This window comes from Pan paniscus, chromosome 23 (genome assembly GCF_029289425.2).
Source record: "Pan paniscus chromosome 23, NHGRI_mPanPan1-v2.0_pri, whole genome shotgun sequence".
Classification (NCBI taxonomy): domain Eukaryota; kingdom Metazoa; phylum Chordata; class Mammalia; order Primates; family Hominidae; genus Pan; species Pan paniscus.
The window spans coordinates 35,452,302-35,480,236 of NC_085927.1; the positions used below are offsets into that span (position 1 = coordinate 35,452,302).

The 27,935-nt window shown below is 46.1% G+C and overlaps 1 protein-coding gene and 1 pseudogene across 2 annotated transcripts in view; both read left to right on the forward strand.

Moving 5' to 3' along the window:
* The first annotated feature begins 59 nt into the window (after window positions 1–59).
* LOC103786339 (beta-crystallin B2-like) lies at window positions 60–12,622 on the forward strand (annotated as a pseudogene).
* Window positions 8,315–27,935, forward strand: part of GRK3 (G protein-coupled receptor kinase 3) — a 273,006-nt gene continuing 253,385 nt past the window's right edge. The window contains exons 1-2 of one of the 2 annotated variants that reach the window (XM_063603123.1): window positions 8,315–8,343; window positions 10,385–10,484. The gene's annotated coding sequence lies outside the window, so the exon portion shown is untranslated. Of the gene's footprint in view, window positions 8,344–10,384; window positions 10,485–17,085; window positions 17,389–27,935 lie in introns of those variants that run through there. The other variant, XM_063603124.1, reaches the window with a different exon arrangement.

The window sequence follows — 27,935 nt, forward strand, 5'->3', positions numbered from 1 at the left end:
GACCACCTGACCAGGGGGGAGGGACACCCTGGTGCGAGCCTGACGGGGACTTACCCCTGATGACGGCGATGCTGAGGACCTGGTTCTCTCCATTCTGCTCAGTGTTACGTCCCCTGTGCAGAAATGTCTATTCAGGGTCCCTGCCCAATTTGGTGTTATCTTACTGTTGTGGTTATTGCTGCTTAGCGCTGTTAACGTATTGCATATCTTTTATAACAACCCCTTAGGAGATATATGCTTCCTCCAAACTTCTCCCCATTTGTAGGATTCCTTTTCATTTGGGTCATTGTTTCCTTTCTGTACAGAAGCGTTCCAGTTGGATGTAGCCCCACATGGTTGTTTTTGCTTTTGTTACTTGTGATTCGCTTTCCCAATTTAAAAAATAAATATATTCATAAGCCATTCCATTCTCGACGAGATTTTGTCCCTCTTCTTTCTTTTTTTTCCTTTTTTTCTTTTCCTGTTTCCAAACTGTGAGCCTAGATGCAAGTTGCCCCAAAACTAAGTGCTCCACCATCCCCTCTTTTTATCTTACAGACATTTGATGATGATCTGTAATTTCAGGCCTTGTGTTTGGGTTTTCAATCCATTTTGAGTTGATTTTTGTGTATTGTATACCAGAAGGGTCCTGTTTCATTCTTTTTCATAAAAACATCAGTTTTTTCAAAACCATTTAATGAAGAAAATCTCCTATCCCCATTGAGGCTTTGCAAACTCTGATACTGTTTTCATTTGCTTTGGAGGTAGACCCAGTAGTGGGATTGCTAGATCATATGGTAGTTGCATTTTCAATTTTTTGAGGAATTTACAACTTTTTTTTTTTTTTTTTGGAGAGGGAGTCTCGCTCTGTTGCCTAGGCTGAAGTGCAGTGGCGTGATCTCGGCTCACTGCAATGTCTGCCTCCCGGGTTCAAGTGATTTTCCTGCCTCAGCCTCCCGAGTAGCTGGGACTACAGGTGCATGCCACCATGCCCGGCTAATTTTTTGTGTTTTTAGTAGAGACGGGGTTTCTCTGTGTTAATCAGGATGGGCTTGATCTTCTGACCTCGTAATCTGCCCGCCTCGGCCTCCCAAAGTGCTGGGATTACAGGCATGAGCCACCGCGTCTGGGCTACAACTTTTTTCCATAGTGTATATCCTAATTTATCTTTACACCAACAATGCATAAGATTTTCCCTTTATCCAAATCCACACCAGTATTCTTTTTAATTTTGAAGATATTTTCAGTAACATGTATTCCAGTAGGTGTGGGATGGTATCTGAATGTGGTTTTGGAGTACATTCTTTTCTGATGAATAGTAAAGTTGAGGACCTTTTCTCTTACGTGTTTGTGCGTGTTATGTCATTTTTGCAGCGATGTCTATTCGGGTTTTCTGCCCGATTTTAGTTTGGATATGTATTTTTTATGCTATTTGGTTTTTTTTTTCTTTGTATATGTTTGATAACAACCAGTTATCACTTCTATGATTCCCTCCTATTTTCTCACAATCTTTTTCTTTTTTGAGACAGGTCACTCTCAAAAAAGTGGTTCCATGATAATATTAGCATTGTGTATTTAAACTTTTTTTTTTTTTTTTTTTTTTGATGGAGTCTTGCTCTGTCACCAGGCTGGAGTGCAGTGGCATGATCTCGGCTCACTGCAACCTTCATCTCCTGGGTTAAAGCGATTCCCCTGCCTCAGCCTCCCAAGTAGCTGGAACTACAGGCGCATGCCACAACACCCAGCTGAATTTTTTTTTTTTTTTTGTATTTTAGTAGAGATGGGGTTTCATCATGTTGGCCAGGATGGTCTCGATCTCTTGACCCTGTGATCAGCCTGCTTTGGCCTCCCAAAGTGCTGGGATTACAGGTGTGAGCCACTGCACCTGCTCCTCCCCCACCCCTTTTTTTTTCAAGATGGAGTCTCTCTCTGTTGCCAGGCTAGAGTGCAGTAGTATGATCTTGGCTTACTGCAACCTCTGCCTCCTGGGTTCAAGTGATTCTCCTGTCTCAGCCTCCCAAGTAGCTAGGACTACAGGCGCGCCACCATGCCCAGTTAATTTTTGTATTTTTAGTAGAGACGGGATTTCACCATGTTGGCCAGGATGGTCTTGATCTCCTGACCTCGTGATCCACCCACCTCAGCCCCCCAAAATGCTAGGATTAAGGGGCCACTGCACCCGGCTTATACTTATTAAATGTTTTGTCTATAATAAGGCACATAAACAGAGGGTATACTGGGACTTTTTTTCTCGTCTGGGACTCTTTTGTTTTTGTTTCTGTTTTTATTTTAAGACACTGAGTCCCGCTCTGTCACCCAGGCTGGAGTGCAGTAGCATGATCTTGGCTTACTGCAACCTTTGGCTCCCAGGTTCAAGTGATTTTTGTGCCTCAGCCACGCAAGTAGCTAGAATTACAAGTGTGTGCCACCATGCCCAGCTAATTTTTGTATTTTTCAGTAGAGACAGGGTTTTGCCACGTTGGCCAGGCTAGTCTCAAACTTCTGGCCTCAAGCGATCTGCCCACCTCAGCCTCCCAAGGTGCTGGGATTACACACAGCCACCTTTCCCAGCCTCGTCTGGGACGTTTTGATACATCTATATTTTTGGTGATGATCAAATCAGGGTACTTAGCCTAACTATTCCCTCCTACAGGTATTATTTCTCTGTGGTGAGAACACTCAAAATTGTTCCCTTCTAGCTTTTTTGAAAAATACAATATTGTAACCAGAGTCACCCAGCTGTGGAACAGGAATGTATTCCTCCCAACTAACTGTAACTTTATTTCTATAACCAATCCCTCCTATCTCTCCTCCTTCCCCCAGCCTCAGGAAACCACTCCGGTACTTTCTGCTTCTTGAAGGTTAAGTTTTTGGATTCATCATAAGTGAGGTCATGCAGTGTTTGTCTTTCTGTGCTTGGCTTATTTAACAGAATGTTTTCTAGGTTCATTGGTGTTGCCCTAAATGAAAATTGCATTATTTTTTATGACCGGAGAGTATATCATTGTATATGTGTACTACATTTTCTTTATCCCTTCATCTGTGGGTGAACAGGTAGTCTGATTCCATCATCCTAGCTATTGTGACTAGTGATGCAATAGACATGGAAAGGCAGATGTCTCTTCAAAATACTGATTTGCTTTGACTGTATAGCTAGTAGTGGGATGACTAGATCATATGGCATTGGACTTTGAGTTTTTTGAGGAATCTGCAACTGCTTTCCGTAGTGTATATAGTAATTGACCCTCCCATAAACACTTCTTTTTTCCTGGAAATTCACACCAGCATTTGTGTTTGTATTTTTATTTGTCATATTCATTTCAAATAAGAGATGCTTTCTGTGTATGGTTTTGATTTCCATTTTTTGCAGGAGTAGTAATGTTAACCACATTTTTGTAAAGATAAAGTCAGTGTTATGTCTTCTTTGCCAAAAAGTCTATTCAGGCTCTTTGCCCAATTTTGGTTCGGTTACTAGTTGCTCTTTTGTTTAGTTTTTTTGCTAGTTACTAGTGTTAGTAGCTTGTGCCTTTTGGAAAACAAGGTCTTATCAGCTGTATGTTTCCCTAAACTTTCTTCTCATCTTTGCGATGCTGTTTGTTTGTTTCTTCTCTGCCCCCTCCCCTCCCCCCGACGGAGTCTTGCTCTGTCACTCAGGCTGGAGTGCAGTAGCATGATCTCAGCTCACTGCAACTTCCGCCTCCCAGGTTCAAGCAATTCTCCGGCCTCAGCCTCTTGAGTAGCTGGGATTACAGGCACGCACCACCGTGCCCAGCTAATTTTTGTATTACTAGAGACAGGGTTTCACCATGTTGGCCAGGCTGGTGTCAAACTCCTGACCTCGTGAGCCACCATGCCTAGTCTAAGATGCCTTCTCTTTGGGTTCATTTGTTCTCTCCTGTGCAGCAGCTCTAATGTTGTACTTAGTCTCTCATGTTTATATTTGCATTTGTTGGCAGTGATTTCAGTGTCCCATCCAAAAAAAGAGATTGTTAAGCCATTTTATTGTCTATGCGTATTTTCCCCCTAATTTTTCCTTTTCTTTTTGCAACGTGTGTGCACAGGGTCAAGTTTCCCCCAAATATATGCTTATCTCATGTTTTTTCCTTGGAGTGTTTTGCTTTCAGGATTGAATTTAACTGTTCGATTTATTTTTTGTAGATTTTTGTGTATTGGGCAGCATGGGGTGCTATTTCAATCTTTTTGCACATGACTACCCAGTTTTCTCAACTGTTGCGCCTTGGTGTGCTTTTGAAAAATGTGTGCCCTAAATATAATTCTGGGTTGATTACTCGGCTCCCTCATTTTGTCCATTCGGTTGTCTTTCTATATTTATGCCAGTCAGTGATTGCCTGGATGACTGTAGGTTTTGTTTTTATCTATCTATCTATCTATCTATCTATCTATCTATCTATCTATAATATATCCTAATCCTATTATTATTATTATTTGAGACAGGTTATCGCTCTGTCACCCAGGCTGGAGTTCAGCAGTGCGATCTTGGCTCATTGCAGCCTTGAACCTCCCGGGCTCAAGTGATCCTCCCTCCTCAACCTCCCAAGTAGCTGGGACTATAGGTGAGCACCCCCATGCCCCACTAATTTTTTTGTACTTTCTGTAGAGGTAGGGTTTTGCCATGTTGCCCAGGCTTCTCTCGAACCCCCAGGCTCAAGTGATCTGCCTGCCTCAGCCTCCCAAAGTGCTGTGAGTACTTGTGGGAGCCACTGTGCCCGGGGAAACCCTGTTTTAAAAAATTTATATAATCGACTTATTTTGATTAAATTGCAGGTTAGTTACATGTGAACATTTGATGACACTGAGGCTTGTGGCCACTGACCCCATCACCCAGGCAGTGAGCAAAGTGCCCGTCAGGTGGTTCTTCTGCCCACACCCCCTTTCTGCCTCCTTTTTTCATCTGATAGTCCCCAGTGTCTATTGTTTCCATCTTTATGTTCAAGTGTATTCACTGTTTAGCTCCCACTCATAAGTGAGAACATGCAGTATTTGGTTTTCTGTTCTTGCCTTGGTTTGCTAAACATAATAATCCCCAGGTCTATCCATGCTGCTTAGGACATGATTGTGTGTTTTACTTATGGCTGCGTAGTATTTTATGGTGTGTATGCGCCACATTAAAAAATCAAATCCACTGTTGCTGGTCATCTAGGATGCATCCACGTCTTTGTTCTTGTGAATGGCACGACCATGAATGCACGAGAGCATGTGTCTTTTTGATAGAAGGATTTATTGTCTTTTGGGTAGATACTAAGTAGTGGAATTGCTGGGTCTGATGGTAGTTCTGTTTTAAGTTCTTTGAGAATCTCTACACTGCTTTCCACAGTGTGAACCTGTTTTCACGTTCCGCAAGAGTAGCAGCGTTCCCTTTCCTTTCCTGCCTCGCCAGCATGTTGTTTTGCTTTTGGAAAAATGGCCATTTTGACCAGCGTGAGATGGTATCTCATTGTGTTTGTGAGTTGCATTTCACTGATGATTAGTGAGGTTGTGCATTTTTTCATGTCAGTTGGTCACTTGAACGTCTTCTTTTTCTTTATTTTTATTTTTTGAGACAGTGTCTCACTCTGTTGCCCAGACTGGAGTGCAGTGGCGTGATCTTGGCTCACTGCAACCTCCGCCTCCCAGGTTCAAGTGATTCTTCTGTCTCAGCCTCCTGAGTAGCTGGGATTACAGGTGCCTGCCACTATGCCTAGCTAATTTTTGTGTATTTTAGTAGAGACCCGGTTTCACCATGTTGGCCAGGCTGGTCTTGAAGTCCTGACCTCGTGATTTGCCCGCCTCGGCCTCTCAAAGTGCTGGGATTAAAGGCATGAGCCACCATGCCTGACCAAATTTTTGTATTTTTAGTAGAGATAGAGTTTCACTGGTCTCGAACTCCTGACCTCAGGTGATCTGCCCGTCTCAGCTTCCCAGAGTGCTGGGATTATAGGCATAAGCCACAGTGCCCAGCCCCTTGACAACTGTTTTGTAAGGAACCATTGCCTGAAGTAGAATTGCTGGATCAAGACTGCTCTTCCAAAAGAGGATAATAAACATGATCTCCTCTTTTGTTAATGACTTAGATCATTCCTCTGAAAAGCCATTATTGCACATTGCTGAAATGTTCGCCTCTGCACTGGTTGGTCCCAGAATGCTAATCATTTTGAAATTTGTGCCTTCTTTCTTCTATTTTCTGCTTTCTTCTATTAGCCATGCCCGACCTGAAAGCCATCCCTTCCTCTTTAATGTACTATTTTTCTTCTAATGTGGATCTACAAAAACAGAGTTTGGGCAGAGTCTAACAACAGGAACAAGAGAAGAAACAGATCCAAAGAGAGGGGCTTTGGGCACCGAGATGTTCTAGAGTCAGTTCTCAGTGGTGAAGGCTGATTGTGCATCTCTCTTCCTAACTTCACTTGCAGCCGTGTCATATTGATAGCTTGAAATCTGCCACAGTGGGAGCATTTACACCATGGAAATTGGCAAACGCTGCAAATCAAGAGTGTTAATTTTTGTTTTGTTTTTTGAGAGTTGGCTATTAACTTACCAGCATACTATTGGCTTTAGTGCATGACGTCTATATATTGGTATTTGTTGCTGGGCCGTTATTTAGACTGCCTTATTTCTTAACTGTGTTCCAGCTGGGTAAAGGCAGCATAGCACTGAGTTCTAGATAACTGAGGGGATTTTGCACTTGGATTTGCTGTGTTAAGGTTTGGGTGGGGCTATTACATCTTGCCAGGCTGGGCAAGAGTGAACCTTAGGGGTCAACTTCAGTAGCCAGGATTCTGCCATAGGAAGCTTGGAGTGAAACTGACCTGCACCCTTTCTCTCTGTCTCCATGGCAGCTGGGTGAGCTATGAACAGGCCAACTGAAAGGGCGAGCAGTTTGTGTTTGAGAAGGGCGAGTACGCCCACTGGGACTGGTGGACCAGCAGCCAGAGGACAGACTCAGCAGCCTGAGGCCCATCAAGGTGGTGAGCCCCCTGCCATCATCCTACTTTCTCTCTCTGCCACCTTGGAGCAGGAGGTCCTGGTACCAGGAAGGAGCCTGCCCCTCTAGCACTGTGCCCCTTCTGATTGGTGAGGACCTCACTGGGTGACCTTGCAAAAGTCATTTTACTTCCCTGAGCCTCAGTTTCTTCATCTGTAAAATAGGCATATTGGTATCTACTGTCCTGAGGTTCCAATGTGCTTATTAGCTTGAGGGTTGTCACACTGCAACTCCAGGGGGCTCCAATCACAAGACTATGAAATGCTCCAGAGGGCACTATTCACATTCTATTTTATGTGGTTGGTGCCCACCCACCCCCAGGGTTGGGCAACTCCTGTCATTGCTCAATAACCAATAGCCATCAGAAATACTACAAGAAATTATGAGTTTGGGGCTGGAGGAGAAGGTGGTTTAGCTCTTCTTCAAGACTCGTGCCAGTGTGAGTTTTCAGTGCTTCTGAGATCCTGATTCTTACTAGTGTGTGAGAGTGTCAACTCTCAGGAAGGGGACAGGGCCCATCACTGCTCAGTTACACTCTCAAACCCTCCAAGCCCAGTCTAGCTCCTCCCAGGACCTACTGGAAGGCTGGAGAACACTGGACTTTGCACCCCACAGACCTGGGTTCCCAAGTTGGCTGTGCTGCTCCCAGCTGTGTGGCCTTGAGCACGTCATTTGACCTCTCTGTGCTGCGCTTTCCTCATCTGCTAAATGGCATAAAAGGATTTTATGTCTGAGGGATAAGGGTTTTATGTGTGAAGGATTAGATGAGATAACTAAGGAAAATGTCATAGGAACAGGAGGATGGGAAGAGATGTAGAAATGAAAAAAAATCAAAATATCTCAGGTGCCTATTAGAGGCACAGTTAGCCTGTGCATGTGTGTGTGTACATGTGTGGGTGTGCATGTGTGGGTGTGCATGTGTGGGTGTTCACATGTGGGTGGGTAGGTAGATTGTAGCCACCATTTATAAAAGAGAAACTTGAGGAGGAAAAAATGACATTTCAGAATCAAACATTCCCCAAAGTGTTGCAGAGTGTCTGTTACATGAAAATGGCCCAGTAGAAACTTAACAAACGGCTGTGATCCTACAGCACTTGTCATAGACACGTAGTGGGTGCATTGGGAAGAGAGTGATGTGTGGGACATGCTGATCCCAACTCTGGGGCATGAGCATGGGGTGGGAAGGCCAACCCTGGGCCCCCTCACTCATACTCACTTCCCCCCATCCTCTGCCAATAGGACAGCCAAGAGCACAAGATCATCCTCTATGAAAACCCCAACTTCACCGGGAAGAAGATGGAAATCATAGATGACGATGTACCCAGCTTCCACGCCCATGGCTACCAGGAGAAGGTGTCATCTGTGCGGGTGCAGAGTGGCACGTAAGTGCATTGCCAGCCCTGGCTCACCCTGCCCCAGGAACTGAGACTCTGGGGTCCTAAGTCCTGCTCTGCCCTGTACACGCTGGTGATCTTGCACACATCAGTGTGCTCTGCTGACCTCTGGCTTCCCACTGGAAAGTAAATGGGAATTCTCTGCCCGTAGGTGGCTTACAGCTGCTGAATTTCTTTCTAGAGGTGCCTTTGGGGAAATGGTATGCCTTTGGAGTGGAGAAACCTTGGCCTTAACCTCAGCCCCAGTGAGCAAGACATGTATGTCAGAGGGGCAAGTTGAGGCAGAGGGAGGATTAGGTTGAGGCAGGAGGGAAGGAATGAGTTGAGTAGTCTGAAAGCTATGAGAAGCAGGAGGATCAGCCCATGCTGCCTTTGACCGCGTGTGTCCCTAAGTTTGGGAACAGGAGGTGTCATTTTCCACTGAATCGAAGTTCCTGGGCACATCGACCCTGGCCATCAGCAGTGAGGGATTTCTCATGGTAAAAAATGTGGATTCCATGGGGGTCCACAGATGAGCTTTGGGCAGCAGTGTGCTGGAAACAGCTTATACCAGCTTGTAAGAACTGACTTTTTTTTTTTTTTTTTTTTTTTAATTGAGACGGAGGCGCGCACTGTCGCCCTGGCTGGAGTGCAATGGAATGATCTTGGCTCACTGCAACCTCCACCTCCCAGGTTCAAGCGATTCTCCTGCCTTATCCTCCCAAGTAGCTGGGATTACAGGTGTCCACCACCAAGCTCAGCTGATTTTTTGCATTTTTAGTAGAGACAGGGTTTCACTGTGTTGGCCAGGTTAGTTTTAAACTCCTGACCTCATGACCTGCCTGCCTCGGCCTCCCAAAGTGCTGGGATTACAGGCATGAGCCACTGCGCCTGGCCTGGAACTGACTCTTAAATTTTCAGAATTTGTGTGAACTGGTTGACTAATCATTGGTAGCTTGAAACCAGCCACAGGGTGCATTTACAGCATAGAAATCAGCAAGTGCTACTAATTAAGGCTCTTTCCCCACAACAGAACCAATTTAGCCAAACATACTGGCTTCTCAGGGTTTGTGAAACTCCTAAAATAGTGTGCAAAGTTCTGTGCTTCTATTCCCCTTCATTCCCTCATTCATTCATTCATTCATTCATTCATTCAATGTGTCAGTGCTGACATATGCCAGGCATTGTGTTAGGTGCCCAGGGTGAAGGAGATTAAAGAGATCTGGCTTCTGCCCTGTGTAGCCAACAGTCTAGAAGGGGCAACTGTTAATACTTTAAGAATCCACATGAATCTAAGCTACTTCCTTGGAGAAAAGATTCTTGAGCTGAGATCTCAAGGAACAGTAGGAATTGCAAGGGTAAAGAGGCCAAGGAAGAGCATCCCAGACAACGAGAGCAGCATGTGCAAAGGCCCTGTGGTGTGTGTGTGGGGTGGGCGAGGGGAGCCTGATAGGTCTGAGAAACTCTACAAAGGCCATGGTGGCTGGAATGCAGAGATGTGGAAGCATAAGAATGCGAAGTACAACTGGAGGTGTCCGCAGAGACTGGCCAGGCAGATCCTTGCAGGCCAGGCCTGTGTGACATTTTCTGGAGAGAAGACCAGCACTTTCATTAAGTAGCCCCTGGAACCTCTTTGATCAGAAGGCCCCTGGAACCTCCCCCAACTCTTCTTTGACCTTGCAGCCAGGCTTGGAGGTGGGATAAGACTGGAGGGAGATGGTTCAAAGGCCTGGCTTATTCTAAGCTTCAGTGAGCTTAAGATATCACCCCCTTGCTCTGACCCCAGTACAGTATAGTACAGGCCTTCAGTCAAAATTTGCTTCAGGAGGCAGTGAGCTCCCCGTCAAGAGAAGGAAGAAAGCAGAGGCTCAGTGCTGGAAGGGTGGGGTGGAAAGGGTGTCCTGGTTACCCTTGGGAAGTGGCAATGGTTGGGAGGCTTCACCCTTCCTAGTGGCTTATGGATGCTCTATCTCTCTCCCCTCACCTCTCTCTCTGTCTGCTTCTCTTCTTGTCCCCCCGGTTCACCCTCCCCTCCCCTCTGGCCCTGCAGGTGGGTTGGCTACCAGTACCCTGGCTACCGTGGGCTGCGGTACCTGCTGGAGAAGGGAGACTACAAGGACAGCAGCGACTTTGGGGCCCGTCACCCTCAGGTACAGTCCGTGCGCCGCATCCATGACATGCAGGGGCACCAATGTGGTGCCTTCCACCCCTCCAACTAGTACCCTCCCCACCATGCCTCCTTCCCAGGACCCAGGTCTGCTGCCCAGGAACCCTCCAGACCTCCCAGAGAGTGAATAAAGTGTGACTTGCAGCTTGTCTGCTGTGGGTCTTTGATCTCCCCTGGCAGCTGGTGTGTGTGTGTGTGCGATAGAGAGAAATGAGAATTGGCAAGTATCTGGGCTATGAGTAGGGCAACAGAACCCGTATTGAGTCTTACGGTTCTGCAGCTTCTTAGCTCTTAACTGTGTGACCTTGGACACAGTGCCCAACCTTTCTGAGCCTTTGTTTCTTCACCTGACTTGCAATTCCCTTGCCTCTAAGTGTCTGGCTGGTCTCGAACCCCTGAACTTGTGATCTGCCTGCCTCAGCCTCCCAAAATGCTGGGATTACAGGCGTGAGCCACTGCACCTGGCCAAACTTGAAGAAATTATTTCTAATCCCCGGTCTCAAAGAAATTCCCTAATAGATTTTTTTTCTCTAAACTTTTTAAACATTTGCTGTTCACGTTTGCGTTCTTAATCCTTCTGGAGCTGATTCTTGTATATAATGTATGGTAGAGATTCAGTTTTTTTTTCTTTTTGGAAGTCCAGTGTCTTAAATCATTCATGAAGGAGTCCATTTCCTGCACTGTGGTGCAATGTCGCCTTGCTGATCTAGCCCCTTCCCCACAGGTGGGGTGATTTTATGGGCTGTCTTTTCTGTGTCTGTAGTCTGTGTATCCCTGCACTCTTACCAGATTATGTTAATGACTATTGCTTTGTAGTCAGTGTTGAGGTCCCTAAAACAGGGGCCCTCCACCCCTGGGCCTCCCGTGGCCTGGAATTGGGGCTGCACAGCAGGAGGTGGGGATTACAGCCTGAGCTCCGCCTCCCGTCAGACCAGCGGCAGCATTAGATTCTCATAGGGGTGCAAACCCTATTGTGAACTGCACATGGAAAGGATCTAGGTTGCATGCGCCAATGAGAATCTAATGTCCCCTGCCCACAGCCCATGAAAAATTGTCTTCCACAAAATCAATCCCTGGTGCCAAAACGTTTGGCCCTATAACATGATTCTTCAGGAATGTTTTAGGTATTCTTGCCCTTTCAGGACTCCATTTAGAAGCATCCCCTCACATTTGGAAAAGTGGAAAACCTTGTTGAATGAGCCAAAGTGGTTAAAATGATTATCATAAAGGTAGAAACCAGTAAGTGCTCCATATACACCATGGAATACTATGCAGCCATAAAAAAAGAATGAGTTCATGTCCTTTGCAGGGACATGGATGAAGCTGGAAACCATCATTCTCAGCAGACTAACACAGAAACAGAAAACCAACCACCACATGTTCTCACTCATAAGTGGGAGCTGAACAGTGAGAACACATGGACACAAGGAGGGGAACATCACACACCGAGGCCTGTCACGGAGTGGGGGACAAGAGGGAGAGAGAGCATTAGGACAAATACCAAATGCATGCACGGCTTAAAACCTAGATGACAGGTTGATGGGTGCAGCAAACCACCATGGCACATGTATACCTGTGTAACAAACCTGCACACTCTGCACATGTATCCCAGAATTTAATAATAAAAAAGAAACCAGTAAGTGCTCAATAAATGTTACTAACATCTATTTCTTCATTCATTCTTCAACCATTACCCACTGAGTGCCTATTTGGATACTTGGCTTAGTACCTGGGTGATGAAATAATCTACAGCAAACCCCCATGGCACGAGTTTATAACAAACCTGCACATGTATCCCCGAACTTAAAATAAAAGTTAAAAAAACAGAATCTGCACAAGTCTAAGCTACTTCCTTGAGGAAAAGACTCGAGCTGAGATCTCAAAGAAGAGTAGAAGTTGCAGGGGTAAAGAGGCCAAAGAAGAGTGTCTCAGATGAGAGCGGCACGTGCAAAGGCCCTGTGGTGGGAGGAGCCTGGTAGCTCTGAGAAACTCCACAAAGGCACGGTGGTGGCTGGAATGCAGAGATGTGGGGGCACACTGAAAACCTTGTTAAAGTGCTTAAAATTATTATCATAAAGGTAGAAACTAATAAGTGCTAAATAAATGTTATTCTCGTCCATTTCTCCATTGATTCTTCAATCAATACCTATTGAGTGCCTGTTTCACTCCTGGAACTGGGCAGAGTAGGGATACAAAGTAAGATAGATTCCCTGCCCCTAGAAGCTCTCACTGTGAGGGGATTGTAATAGTTTGAGAGTAGAGCAATGGTGATTATTATGGGTTGAATGAGAACCCCCCAAATTCATATGCTGAAATCCTAATCCTCAATACCTTAGAGAATGTGACCTTATTTGGAAACTGGGTCATTGCAAGTGCAATTTTTTTTTTAAGTGATAGGGTCTCACTCTGTTGTCCAGGCTGGAGTGTGGTGGCACAATCATAGCTCACTGCAGCCTCCAACTCCTGGGCTTTCAAGTGATCCTGTTGCCTCAGCCTCTGGAGAAGCTGAGACCGCAGGCGTGTGTGACCACACCTGGCTATTTTTTTTTTTTAATTTCATGTAGAGATTGGGGGGTGGGGGGTGGACTCCCTGTGTTTTCCAGGCTGGTCTCAAACTCCTGGCCTTAAGCAGTCCTCCCATCTTTGCCTCCCAAAGTGCTGTGACTGCAGGTGTGAGCTACCATGCCCGGCCAAATGTAATTATTTTAAGAGTAGATCACACTGGAGTAGTGTGGGCCCCTAATGGAATGTGACTGGGGTCTATGAAAACGGGAAACTTGGAGACAGCCACGCACACAGGGAGAATGTCATGTGAAGATGATGCTGGGGTGATGTTTCTGCAAGGCAAAGAGTGCCGGAGACTGCGGGCCACCCACCAGAAGCTAGGAGAGAAACATGGAGCAGATTCTCACTCGCAGCCCCTAGAGGGACCCCACCCTGTCAAAGCCTTGACCTCGGACTTCCAGCCTTCCTGGGGACTTCCTACAGAATGCCCAGTCCTTCCTCCCCCTCCTGCGTGGGGAGTGCCCTGCGTGTCATCCCTACTCACCTCCCCTCCGGGCCTACAGTTACCTCCTCTCCTGTCTCCGCGGGACCCAGCCAACCCTTTCTTCCCGTCCCCAAGGCTCCACTTCCCCCTGCAGCCACCAGGTGTCAGCAAAGCGTCATCCTTGGGGCTCCTGGCCGGGTGGCCCGAGCTGCACAGGCCCTGTAGGAGCCTTGGGTTTCAGGGGAACTAGTTCTTGGTGTTGGAGAGCCGGACTCAGCAGCCAGACTAGTCCCTGGGAAGTGGGCTGGAGTCTGGCAGAAACAGGTAGGAAGCCACAGGGCAGCCCTAAGAGAGGCGGTGGAAACAGCCCCAAGTCAGGCAGTGGAGCCAGAGGCCCCTGGAGTCAGGCAGGACTAGAGTCAAGTCCCAGATCTCCTACTCATTGACCCTGTGACGGCAGGCAAATGACCTTACCTCTCTGAGACTCTCTTTCCTCATCTGACCAAGGGCCATACGGGGGTTTTTATTCCATTGCTAATTCTCAGACATCTGGTCACCGAGCTGACACGAAGTAGTTGCTCAATAAATGACAGCCTAGTTGCCTTTTCGCTCTTCATTCATTCATTGAATAGTGATTGGGGAATCTCTCCCATGCTGCCACTGTTCCATGTACCAGAGACACAAAGCAAAGGAGCCTGCCTGTCAAGCCTACCTTGTCACCTGTTGCCAGGAACTCCTGCTCCCTCCTAGGGCAGCCCCTGGTTAGTGGAGCTGAGAGAACCCAAGATGCTGAGCCGTGGGGTGTGCACGAGAACTGGGAGGGAGGTTTTATGAAAATCAGGTACAGGTGCAGCCCCAGGCCAGGTCAGCTCAGAGGGGGTGGTGGGGTTGTGGGGGGGGAGCGCAGGCAGGTGAAACTGGAGGAAATTGGAGATACAGCGGGAGGGAGGGGGAAAAGGTAAAACCTCTCACCTCCTCCTCAACGCTTACAAAGGTCTGAAGCTTGCTTACTAATAATTTTAAACCCAAACTCAGACATCAGCCAATACTAAATGTTTGCAAGGATTGGGAAACAAAAACTCTGAAGCACTTCTGCAGTGATGTAAATTGGTGCCATCACTTTGCAAAAATTAGAATTTGACAGATTCTAGTAATGTTGAAGATGCAGAAATCTGGAGACCCAGCTATTTGTTCACTGGGTGTTTACCCTGGAAAATCTCTCCCACATCTGTACCAGGAGATAGATAGGTACAGGATGCTCAGAACAGCATTGTCTGCGCTAGCAAAAAACGAAATAACCTACATGTCCATGAGAAGGGGAATGAGTAAATAATCAGCATGCAATAATATCATCATGCAACAGACAAAAGGGATACACAAGACCTTACATATTCAACATGGGCATATCTCAGAAACATTCCCGGAGGTAAAACAAAACAAAAAAAAACAGGCAAGTTACAGAACAATATTTGATATTTATAAGAATTTTTTAAAACATTGTAGTGAGGGATCAGTTTTTGTATTTTACCTTTTTTGATACCTTATGGACTGAAAAGTTAGTAGAATATATAAAAATGAATTACCAGAAATGAAAATGAAAAATACAACAATTATCCCCAATTTAAAATTTTTATATTAACAGTTAAAACAGACTGTCAAATTATTAAAAGTCTTTTTTTTTTTTTTAAGAGACGGGGCGGTGGGGGGGGGGTCTCACTCTGTTGCCCAGGCTGGTCTTGAACCCCTGGCCTCAAGAGATCTTCCTGCCTCAGCCTCCCAAAGTGCTGGGATTACAGGGGTGAGTCCACGATGCCCAGCCAAAAGTTTCTAAAGTCTTAGTCTCTCTTTAGTCTCTCTCTCTTTTTTTTTTTTTTTTTTGAGACAGAGTTTCGCTCTTGTTGCCCAGGCTGGAGTGCAATGGCACGATCTCGGCTCACCACAACCTCCGCCTCCCGGGTTCAAGCGATTTTCCTGACTCAGCATGTAATCCCAGCTAATTTTGTATTTTCAGTGGAGATGGGGTTTCTTCATGTTGGTCAGGCTGGTCTTGAACTCCCGACCTCAGGTGATCCACCCACCTTGGCCTCCCAAAGTGCAGGGATTACAGGCGTGAGCCACTGTGCCTGGCCTCTAAAGTCTTACTCTCAATTTCTGTGTTTATCTCATTGCAGATTGGTAACAAACAATTACCACCGACCAGATTTTGAGTAGGTGTTGGCAAACTTTTTCTGTAAAGAACTGGGTAGTAAATATTTCACATTTTGGGGGGCAATATGGTCTCTGGCAACTACTCAACCCTGCTGGCATCACATAGAAGCAGCAGTAGGTAAATGAATGGGTGTGGCTGTACCTCTGTAAAACTTCATGAACGCTGAAATTTGAATTTTATTGTCATGTATTACACAGATTTTTTATTACTTTTTACATTTTAAAATATATTTATTGACATTTTGGGGTAGATGTGATATTTTGATACACGTATACAATATATAATGATCAAATCAGGGTAATCAGGATACCCATCCCCTCAAACATTTATCTTTTATCTTTTCTTTGTGTTGGGGACATTACCCAACACAATTTTCCTCTTCTGGATATTTTGAAATCTATAAGACGTTATTGTTAACTATAATTTCCCTGCTGTACTATTGAATACAATAACTTTTTTTTCTTTTTTTTTAGGCAGGGTCTCACTCTGTCGCCCAGGCTGGAGTGCAGTAGCGTAATCTTGGCTCACTGCAACCTCCGCCTCCTGGGCCCAAGCAATCCTCCCACCTCAGCCTCCTGAGTAGCTGGGATTACAGGCACGTGCCACCATGCCTGGCTAATTTTTGTATTTTTTGTAGAGATAGCATCTTGCCATATTGCCCAGGCTGGTCTCAAACTCCTGAGCTCAAGCGATCCACCTGCCCCTGCCTCCCAAAGTGCTGAGATTACAGGCATGAGCCACAGTGCCCGGCCTGAATACAAGAACTTATTTCTTCTATCTAAGTGTATTTCTGTACCATTATCCAACTTCTCTTTCATCCTTCCCTCCCCACCTTCCCTTCCCAGCCTCTGGTAATCACCAATCTACTCTCTACCTCCGTGAGATCCACTTTTTAAACTCCCACATATGAGTGAGAACACGCGAGTTTCTTCCTTTGATTTTTCCCCAACCATTTAAAAATGTAAAAACTATTTGTATCTTATGGGTTGTATAAAATGAAGTATCGGCCAGGTTTGTCCTACAAGCCATGGCTTGCTGACCTTTCCTTCAGCTTATCCAGCAATAGACACAAATAAACATAATGTTTGTTTCTTTTTTCAGGAAGATTTAACATAGCTGCTATCCAATTTTCTTTTTTAAACGAAACGCTAATGATTTTGATACATGAGTTACATAATTTTTTTGAAGTATGCACATAGAAAAGACTGGAAAACATGCCAGATTATTAAAAAATGTTGAGTTTGTGGTATGGGCCATTTAGGCAATTGTTGCCATTTGCTTTGTGCTTTTCTGTATTTTTTTTTTTAATTTCCAGGAAGTTTCTCTTTTCATCATCATGAGTCCTCGAAGGGTGCTGTGTTCTGTCCCTCTCACTCCTGACTGGCAGTGACTCTAAAAAATGCCCCATCCGTGAGGAGGCCTTGGAAAGTAGAAGTGGAGATGCAGTCACTGCTCTCGGGAGAAGCTGAAAACACAGTCATCAGCCCTAGGAGAGGGGTTTTCTGCACTTCCTTGGCCATCGCTGGCCTCTGGGGTGTTTCAAGTTTTTCTGGAAAACAGGATCATTCTGTGGAGTGAGTCTCAGGACCTTGACACGGGAGGAACAAAACTTTTCTTGCTTTTTTGGTGCACCCTGGGCTGAAATAAGAAAACCACTAGGGGTGAGTCTTCAAAGCAGAGACAACCCAGGTGAGCGGAGTGGTGGGGAGGGTTTTAAAAAAACACAGGTGGAGAGGAGCACGTTCTCTCTATCAGATAAGATCTCATCCAGTGGGGAGAACCATGCGTGCTCAGGATGGGATGCCTGCCTCAGAATCCCCTAGAATATGGATTTCCACTCCACCCATCTTCTGCTACAGCAATGGAATTGGTTTCTATCAAGGTGGGACTGAGGTGCTGGGCAGGTTGACCATCACCTCCCAAGTGATGAAGCAGCTGGCTGGGGATGTGGATGGGAAGGAGCTCAGAGGCTGCCCCAAGCTCCTCCCAGCACGAAGCTGAAAACCAGACCCTTCTGCCCCTAAGAGGCTGTCGAGGGCTTCCTGGCTCCCCTTGTGAGAAAAGAGACTCAGTGAAGCAGGGCTCATATTAGTGAATCCCCAAAGGTATTCCCAGCTGCCCTGAAGCTGCGGTTCTCAGCATGTGAGCCAAAAACCAGCATCACTGGCATCACCTGGGGTCTTGTTAGAAATGCAAGTTCTGATCAGGAGCTGTGGTTCAGGCCTATAATACCAACACTTTGGGAAACTGATGTGGGAGGATCGCTTGAGGCCGGGAATTTGAGACCAGCCTGGACAACATGGTAAGACCCCATCTCTATAAAAAATAAAAAATTAGCTGGGCGTGGTGGTGCACAACTGTAGTCCTAGCTACTCAGGAGGCTGAGGTGGGAGGATCACTTGAGCCTAGGAGTTCAAGGCTGCAGTGAGCTATGATCACGCCATTGCACTCCAGCCTGGGCAAAAGAGTGAGAACGGGTCTCAATAAATAAATAAAAAGAAATGCAAGTTCTCAGTCCTACCCTAGACCTACTGAATCACAATTTGGGAGGGAGGGGTGTCCCAACTGTAAACCCAAGTTTGAGAACCATTGCTTTGCCAAGATAGGGTCTCGCTATGTTGTCCAGGCTGATCTTGAACTCCTGGGCTCAAGTGATCCTCCTGTCTCAGCCTCCCAAAGTGCTGGGATTATAGGTGTGAGCCATTGCACTTGGCTACCATTGCCTTTGGGTTTTGTATTTCTTTAAACTGTTCGCCTTTCTGCATCTTTCTTTCATGAAAATAGGTGGGTGATATGTTCCTTTTCCAAGATCAGTTTATAGTTAATGCTGTTTCTTCATAAAGTTATTATTCTTTTTTTCACTAAAGAAGGCAACTTTGAGTGGATTGGGCTTAAATTTTCTTTCTCTTCATTAATCCAGGAATTAGGAAACATCAACCAGGTGGCTCACGCTGCCATTTCCTGAGATAGCAGTTTCTGTCCATAAGATTGGTCCACATATTGGCCAAATCCTCCTTTTCTTCCAGGCATAGTTTATATTCATCATTATTATATATTCAGGAGGCAAACTATATTCTTCTTTTTAGAGATAGGGTCTCACTCTTGCCCAGGTTGGAGAGCAGTGGTGCCATCACAGCTCACTGAGCCCTGATCTCCTGAGCTCAAGTGATCCTCCTGGCTGAGCCTCCCATGTAGCTGGGACTACAGGTGTGCACCATCATGCCCGGATAATTTTTTATTTTTATTTTTTGTAGAGGTGGGGTCTTGCTATGTTGCCCAGACTAGTCTCAAACTCCTGGGCTCAGCTCAAGCAATCTTCCCATCTCGGTCTCCCAAAGCACTGGGATTATAGGTATGAGCCACGGCCCCCAGCCTTCAATTTTTCTTTAATGTTGGTTTCCCTGTTAGAATGAAAGCTCAGTGAAGCACATCTTGTTCACAATTGCATTACCACCACCGTGTACCATGACAGGCTCACAGGAGGCATTTATTAAGTGATTGCTGGCTGATGTCCTCACGCTTCCACCTATGACCACCTGTGGCTTATTCCCATTTTCTAGGGGAGCCCCTGAGGCTCAGAAAGGGGGAGATGATTTGCTCAAGGCCATGCTGGTGGAAAATGAAAAAGCTGGGTTTGAACCCAGGGCTCTATCCCACCCATGGTGGTCAGTCTCTCTGGCTTTCCTTGCACCACAGCATTCCAAAACCTCCTCCAACCATGCTGGAGGCCTCTCTCCTGGCTGCCCATGGTCACTGCACAGCCCTGTGCACAGAGCCTGTCTCTGGTGCTGGGCTGGAGGGAGTTGAAGTTTTTGAAGCTTCCAGTACTGGAAATGTTGGTGGCGAGCAGGGCACCCTGACCCCGGCTTTAAAAATAGGAAGCCTGAAATAGCTCTTTCTGGGCCTCCCCTTTGCTGTGGCCTTTGAAGCCCCCTGAGTGTGCAGGGCTGAGAGTCCCCGCGTCCTGTGGCTGCCCTGGACAGGCTCTGCGGGGAATCCAGGCTGGAAGCCAGGCCCAGGTCGGAGCCGCAGTCCACCACAATAGTGCCTTCCTAAAACCAAATCTTTGCTCCCCATCTCGAGCAGGGGAGTTGATTGGTGATGGCCGCGGGCATCTGGGAGCTTTGGCAGGGCAGCCCTGAAGGAGATCCCAAAAGAAGGGTGTATGAGTTCTTCATGCAGCTCTCCTGAACTTCCATCACCCATCTGAGCTAATGAATTTCTGTTAAATTCACACACTTCTCACCAATCCCCTGATCGAGGCCTGCATCCTTTCTTCTTCACACAACCCCAGCAGCACTTCTCACAGGTGTGTCTGCACTCCCTCTGTCCCCCTACAAATCCCACGCAGAAGTCAGAGGGATCTCAAAATGCAAATCTGATCATGAGACCCTCCTGCTTAAACCTGCCATGGCTCCCCTTCACCCTCTGGATACAAATCCTAATGACTAACTCACAAGACCTGTGTGGACCAGCCCTTGCTTTGTCTCTTTAGCTTCCTACCATGTATATAAGCTTTTTTTTTCTGTCCTGTGTACCCTTGATGAGTCCTCCAGCCACAGGACTCTGGCACATGCTGTTTTCTCTTCCTGAAACATATTTTCCCCCAGTTTGCCTAATTATCCCTATTATTATTATTATTATTATTATTATTAGAGACGGAATCTTGCTCTGTCATCCAGGCTGGAGTGAAGTGGCATGATCTTGGCTCACTGCAACCTCCACCTCCCAGGTTCAAGTGATTCTCTTGTCTCAACCTCCCAAGTAGCTGGGATTACAGGTGCACACCACCATGCCCGGCTATTTTAGTTTTAGTAGAGGCAGGGTTTCACCATGTTGGCCAGGCTGGTCTCTAACTCCTGACAGATCAAGTGATCTGCCTGCCTCGGCCTCCCAAACTGCTGGGATTACAGGCTAGAGCCACCACACCTGACGTAATTATCCCCCTTATGCAGGCTTCGAATCTCGGCCCAGCGTCCTCCCTGGCTTCTATGGCCAGGCCAATCTTCTGATGTGCTATTTTCTGCTTTGCTCACCTCTCTTTGGAAGCCCTAATCACACATGTTGCTCTATATGTATTTATTTAGTTCTTTGATTTCATTTCCATCTCTTTTCCTAGGCTCTATGAGGGCAAGGGCCAGGCCTGATTTTGCATTCAGTATATCCACAGAGCACAGTATATAGTTGAGGCTTGATAGGTATTTATTGAATGAATGAAAGATCAAATGAATCAATGAGTAGTCAAACCCAGAGACTAGGACTTGACCAACAGGAAAGGCTCCTTAGAATTAGTCACGTCCAAGCACGAAGCCATGGAGACACCTGTCATTCTAATGAAAATCAAGCACTCGGATAAAAAGCTTGTCTTGTTCTCTCAACATGTGCCGATTTCTTCATCTGAAAACAACTCTCATTGTTCAGGCACAAATGCTTCCCTCTCCTTGAGTTAGTGACCACCCCCATTCCTCCCATCCAGAGCACAGACTCCAGAATTTGTTACAATAACTCTTCAGAACTGCGTGTTTTAACCAACCTCGTCTCAACATTCTCATCTGGAAACAGGGTGCATGTGGCTTGCTTGGCAGGAGATGTGGCCTACAAAATGATGAATCCATAGCCTGGTGCCCAGCTGCTGCATAAAAACATAATTTCTCCATTTTTAAACTTGTAATGCTTCCTCCTGCCTTGGGTACTACCAGAACGCTCCAAGCATCTCAGTCTAGAGTGTAAAGAAAAGTATCCAATAAATGCTTTCATTCTAGGCAGGGCTACTCATTCTCAACTTCACCACTTTTTTTTTTTTCTTTTTCTTTTTTTTTTTTTTTGCGACAGGGTCTCACATCACCCAGGCTGGGGTACAGTGGCACCATCAGGGTTCACTGCAGCCTCAACCTCCCTGGGCTCAGGTGATCCTCCTGCCTCAGCCTCCTGAGTCTCTGAGACCACAGATGTACCGCCACACCTCGCTAACTGTTTTATTTTTTGTAGAGATGGTGTTTCTCCATGTTGCCCAGGCTCATCTCGAATTCCTGAGCTCAAGCAATCTGCCCTCCTCAGCCTCGCATCAACTTCAGTCCTCTTGATGTGTGGTGGGGGCTGCCCTGTGCACTGCAGGATATTAACTGCACCCCTGGCCTCTACCAGCCAGTTGGCCAGTAGCAACCCCCAACACGTGATGACCAAAAATGTATCCAAACATTGCCAAGTGTCTCCTGGGAGCAAAATCACCCCAGGTTGAAAACTGTAGGGAATTAGGGATATTCATACTAGGGATAAGGACATTTCCAAAGAGGATAGTGGATGGGGTAACTAATGGGATTTCCAGCAGGATTGCAGACAGGGAGGTGAAAATTTAGGACAAATCATGCAAAGTAGGTGTTTGCCTCCACCTTCTACATGAGACAGACTCAGATAAACCGTCAGGGATGAAGGGGATCAAGTCTCCCATTTTATAGATGGGGAAGTAGAGGTCCACAGGGAAGAACTTTGTTATCTGGCAAGCAGTGAGACCTGGGTGCCTAAAACACACCTGTACAAATGCATATGCATGTAATATGTGCATATGTATTAGATAAATATTTGACATGTATTATATGTAGCAACTCTATTAGAAATGGAACTCTGTTAGAAATGTAGAACTCTTGAGGCCAAGACTTCGAGACCAGCCAGGCCAATGTGGTAAAACCCTGGTTCTACAAAAAATACAAAAATTAGCTGGGCATGGTTGTGTGCACCTGTAGTCCCAGCTACACGGGAGGCTGAGGCACAAGAATCTCTTGAACCTGGGAGGCAGAGGTTGCTGTGAGCCAAGATCACACCTCTGCACTCCAGCCTGGGTGACAGAGCAAGATCCTGTGTCAAAAAAAAAAAAAAAAAAGGATATGTGGTCACAAATAGGAAAGGAATTTTTTTTTAGATTTTTTTTTCTGTGTACCCATGTGTGAGCACCCATACACTCACATACACGCATGCACACACAGATACAGGTGAATCCTAACCTCCTTGCTTCCTTTTGTTAGTTCAGGGAGGAGAAAGCGGGGGGAATTTGGGGTGCATTTACTACCTGCAATCTTTTGGCTTTGGGAACTCAGGAGGAGGAGGAGGCAGGACAGAAAGAGCAGATGGAACAGGTACCCTTTTGGTTAGCCAGAGGGGACATTTCTGAACTAAGTGGGAAGAAAAGTGTCATTTTGTCCTTTTGTCTTATGAAGCTATTTTGGTGGCATTCATTTGGTTTTGAATGAAAGAAGCTGAATTTTACCACTGATTGTACATGTGAGTTGTTAGTGAACAACAACCACCACAATAAGTCTGGGAACTGCGGGAAAGTAGGATGGGGCCATGGGAAATGGCCCGCCCTTCCTTCATCCAGAGGTGGCTGATGCCAATCTCCTGGCAAGGCCTGTCAGGCTTCTCTTAGGATGCACTGTGCATGGTGGTGAGGACTCCGGGCATCAGACCGACAAGGCTGGCGGGGGTGAGGGCCTTTTCCAGAACAAGGGGTCACACATGCAAAATTTATCAAGGTGAGAAAAACTACTGGACGAGAGGGAATGGAGGTGGCTCTGCATGTAACTGTGGCTTCTACAGGGTGTGGGAACAAGAATGGTGGCAGGTGAGGCTGGCAAGGCAGCAGGGCCCAGGCTGTGGAGGTAAATGTTGACCCTGGAAAGGAGTGTGGGCTTGCTTCTGAGGGCACTGGGGAGCCATGGGAGAATTCTAAGGAAGAGAGTCACCTGGCACAATTGGCCCTGGGGAACATTCCTTCTGTCTAGTGTGAGGAGTTGGGGAAAGAGGGAAAAGGCTGGAAGCAGTTCCCTTTGGTTGAGTGACAGAGGCCAACCACCTGCGCTATCCAGGTGGGGGCATGCCGAGGACGGGGCAGGATTTCCCTGGTGCACCCATTCCTTGTAAGGGGGACCTGTGATCACAGCAGTCTTGGTGTGCCATGTGGTCCCATCTTTTGCACCTTTCCTTTCTTTTGACACAGAGTCATGCTCTGTCACCCAGGCCGGAGTGCAGTGGTGCCATTTCAGCTCACTGCAGCCTCTTCCTCCTGGATTCAAGCAATTCTCGTGCCTCAGCCTCCTGAGTAGCTGGCTTTACAGGTGTGTGCCTGGAAATTTTTTGTATTTTTAGTAGAGAAGGGGTTTCACCATGTTAGTAATGGCTGGTCTCGAACTCCTGGCATCAAGCAGTCTGCCTGCCTCAGCCTCCCAGAGTGCTAGGATCACAGGTGTGAGCCATAGGGCCCAGCTTATACTTTTCAAAGCACATTTGTCCATTTCTTGTTTCAGACATTCTTTTGATTAGAAACAAAATGTTACATTACAGTGGAAGCCTGCTGGGTACTTCCCTGACACCATTCCCTTTTCTCCTCCTACTTTAATTTTTGTATCTTTTTTTTTACTTTAACTACATGTGCCTAACCACAAACAATATATGGTATTGTTTCCACACTTTCCATAAATGTTAAACTCTATGATTCATTTAGCAAATTGCAATTTTCCCTTCAATATTATGTTTCCAAGGCCAGGCCAGGTGGCTCACGCCTGTAATTCCAGCACTTTGGGAGGCTGAGGTGGGCGGATCACTTGAGGTCAGGAGTTCGAGACCAGCCTGGCCAACCTGGTGAAACCCTGTCTCTACTAAAAATACAAAAATTAGCTGGGCGTGGTCGTGGGCGCCTGTAATCCCAGCTACTCAGGAGGCTGAGGCAGGAGAATCCCTTGAACCCAGGAGGTGGAGGTTGCAGTGAGCCGAGATCATGCCACTGCACTCCAGCCCGGGCAACAGAGTGAGACTCTGTCTCAAAAACAAAAACATTATGTTTCCAAGACTTATTTACAGTTTACTCTTGAACAATGAGGGAGGGAGGGGCACTGACTCCTTCATGCAGTCAAAAATCCACCTGTAACTTTTGACTCCCCCAAAACTTAACTTCCATTGAACAGAAGACTTGCCAACACCGTAAACAGTGGAACAACACATATTTTGTATGTTGTAGGTATTCTATATTGTATTCTTGCAATAAAGTAAGCTAGAGAAAAGAAAAAGTTATTAAGAAAATCAGAAGGAGGAGAATATATATTTACTATTCATTAAGTGGAAGTGGATCATTATCAAGGTCTTCCTTCTGGTCATCTTTATATTGAGTAAGCAGAGGAGGAAGAAAAGAGGAGGCTTTGGTGTTACTGTCTCAGGAGTGGCAGAGATGGAAGAAAATCCAGGAATAAGTGGACCCACACAGTTCAAACCCATATTTGAAGGGTCAACTGTATATTGTCACATATAGTAGATTTAGATCATTCATCTTAGCTGGTGTGCAGAGTTTCACTGCATATGTATAATGCAAGTTATTAATCCAGTCTCTCTTTGTTGTTGTTGTTGTTGTTGTTTTGAGACGGAGTCTCATTGTGTTGCCCAAGGTATAGTGGCGTGATCTCAGCTCACTGCAACCTCCGCCCCCTGGGTTCAAGTGATTCTCTTGCCTCAGCCTCCTGAGTAGCTGGGATTACAGGTGCCCACCACCACACCCAGCTAATTTTTGTATTTTTAGTAGAGACAGGTTTCACCATCTTGGCCAGGCTGTCCTTGAACTCCTGAGCTCGTGATCCACCCGCCTCCCACTCCCGTTTTGATGGACACTTGCGTTGCTTCCAGTGGCTGCCGCTGTACACCATGCTGCCGTGATTAGACCATGTGCATCCGGAGCCCTTTCCTTTCTTTTGGTGGCCACCTCTCCTTGAGGGGCCTTGTGACCGTGTTGAGAGCAAGAACTCTGCAACTGGGCTGACTGGGTTCAGATTCCAAATCTGTAATTTACGGGCTAAGCAACTGAGCAAGTTGCTTAAGGACGCGTTTTTTCATCCAGAAAAATGGAGATAATAGCAGTACTTCCTTTAGAGGTTGTTGTGAAGATTAACTTATTAGTGTCTGTGAAGCGCTTAGTACTATGAGGTGTTTAACATAATTATTATGCAGCTAAAACTTGAACATGGAGATGTGCTCACTTATTTGTGGGAGCTAAAAATTAAAACAATTGAATTTATGGAGACAGTAGAAGGATGGTTACCAGTGACTAGGAAGGGTAGATGGGGGGGTGGAGTTAGGGGAGAAAGAGGGGATAGTTAATGGGTACAAAAAAATAGTTAGAATGAATAAGATCTAGTATTTGGTAGCACAACAGGGTGACTGTAGTCAACAATAATTTAATTGTACATTTAAAAATAACTAAAATAATATAATTGGATTGTTTGAAACACAAAGGATAATTGCTTGAGGGGATGGATACCCAATTTACCCTGATATGATTATTATGCATTGCATGCCTCTATCAAAATAGCTCATATGCCCCATAAATGTATACACCTACCATGTATCCACAAAAAATTAAAAATGGAAAAACATTGAGCATGGGAGGTGTGAGTGGAGCTGTCCCAGCCTCATCTCCCAGGCTGTGCAACTTTGAACAGGTCACTGCACTGCTCCGGGTCTCACCTTCTACATCCATGAAATGGCGGTGTTTTAAGGATGACATGAGATGATGTGTAGCCTGTAACAGACACTCGACTAGGATTCATTTTTCTTGTCCCACTTCTTTTCCTCACCCTTGTGAGGTCATTCAGGCACATGTCATTCAGTCACCTTCTTCGACATATAAGTATACTGTGGCTCGGAGAGGTGGAGAGACTTTCTGTAGGTCACCCAGCGTGTCAGAGGTGAATAGACTCTGCAGGCAGTGTCCCTGGGGTGGGTAACAGTGGTTGTGGTTGCCACACCTTGGAGCCAGCTCAGCTCCTCCTGTAGACCCCATTAAACAGCCCCTGTCCCTGACCTCCAATCCTACCCTCCTCACTTAGCCTCCAAGCTTGGCCACCCACTGTGTTCTTGTGATGAGGTGGAACAGACACAGTCATCCACGTGGCCTCTTAGAAACAGCCACCAAATGCTCCCGTATCGTAGCAACCACAGAATCAAAACAAGCTCTTAATGAAAGATCAAAAAAGACAGGGAGCTGGAAAGCCCACTCCCTGAACCAGCCAGCCCTCTGAAGATTCCTACTGCTGGGGTTTCAGTTCAGGGAGTTTATTTGATTTGCGTCTTCAACCTCCTCGCTCCACATTGTTAACTTCTAGCAGACTGTGGCTGGGAGCCAAGAAGTGGGTTTTAAATACACAAAAGGAAACAGAGCATGGCGAGGTCTGGAGGACAGAAGCCATCAGAGAGTGGGTGTTCCAGGGGGTGGCGATCATAGAGGCACTGCACCACGCCTGGAGCCAGGGAATGACTTTTGTTTGGCCCTTGAAGTTTCTAGAGGCTGAACTTAAGCGCTGCAGCCCCACTGCTCAGCCTTTAGTTGACTTCTTGCAGTGAAATCCCAAAAGGGAAAGCCGGGAAGGCTCTTAAAGACCACTTGATCCAGTGGTTTCCAAACTTTTTTTTTTTTTTTGAGATGGAGTTTAGCTTTCGTTGCCCAGGCTGGAGTGAAATGGTGTAATCTTGGTTCACCACAACCTCTGCGTCTCAGGTTCAAGTGATTCTCCTGTCTCTCAGCCTCCCAAGTAGCTAGGATTACAGGCATGTGCCACCATGCCCTGCTAATTTTGTATTTTTAGTAGAGACAGACGGGGTTTCACCATGTTGGTCAAGCTGGTCTCGAACTCCTGACCTCAGGTGATCTGCCCCTATTAGCCTCCCAAAGTGCTGGGATTACAGTCATGAGCCACCGCACCTGGCCCCAAACTTTTTTTTTTAAGCAAAGAAATTGTTTCCTGGATAACCTCACATAAAGCATCCCAGTATGTAAAGCAGATAACAGTGTTGGAAGTGACAACCTGGAATTCTGTCCATGGGGACTCTTCTCCTTGTCCTCCCACACACAGAAACCCTTCAGCTTATGCTTCCAACGTCAGTGTCCAAAGAAACTTCAGACAAATCCAGCCCCTTCATTCACAGATGGAGACATTATTGTTAGTTGTAGTAAATGTTAGCTAAGTAACAGTACTTACACTTTAAACATGCCTGGCATAGGAGAATGATTTTATATGTCTGATAGTATCAAATCCCCACAACTACCTGATAAACTAAGTATTATAATGACCCCCATTTTGCAGATGAGTAAACAGAAGTCTAGAGAGGTACAGTCACTTCCGAAAGTCACCCAGCTGGTAAGTGGTGAAGGCAGAATTCAGAGCCCAGTGTGGCTGACTCAATAGCCTGTGCCATCCACCCCT